General features: G+C 35.2%; 1 protein-coding gene across 1 annotated transcript in view; it reads right to left on the bottom strand.

Moving 5' to 3' along the window:
• COL5A2 (collagen type V alpha 2 chain) overlaps positions 1-270 on the bottom strand; it is a 136197-nt gene that overhangs the window by 40913 nt on the left and 95014 nt on the right. The gene's annotated exons all lie outside the window — the stretch shown is intronic.

Here is a 270-nt window from a genome sequence, read left to right on the forward strand (position 1 = left end):
ACACACACACACGTATATATTCATACATACACACATCACACACACACGTATATATTCATACATACACACATCACACACACACACACGTATATATTCATACATACACACATCACACATACACACACGTATATATTCATACATACACACGTCACACACACACGTATATATTCATACATACACACATCACACACACATGTATATATTCATACATACACACATCACACACACACGTATATATTCATACATACACACATCACACACACACACACA

Source organism: Mustela nigripes, chromosome 3, assembly GCF_022355385.1.
Source record: "Mustela nigripes isolate SB6536 chromosome 3, MUSNIG.SB6536, whole genome shotgun sequence".
Taxonomy (NCBI): Eukaryota; Metazoa; Chordata; class Mammalia; order Carnivora; family Mustelidae; genus Mustela; species Mustela nigripes.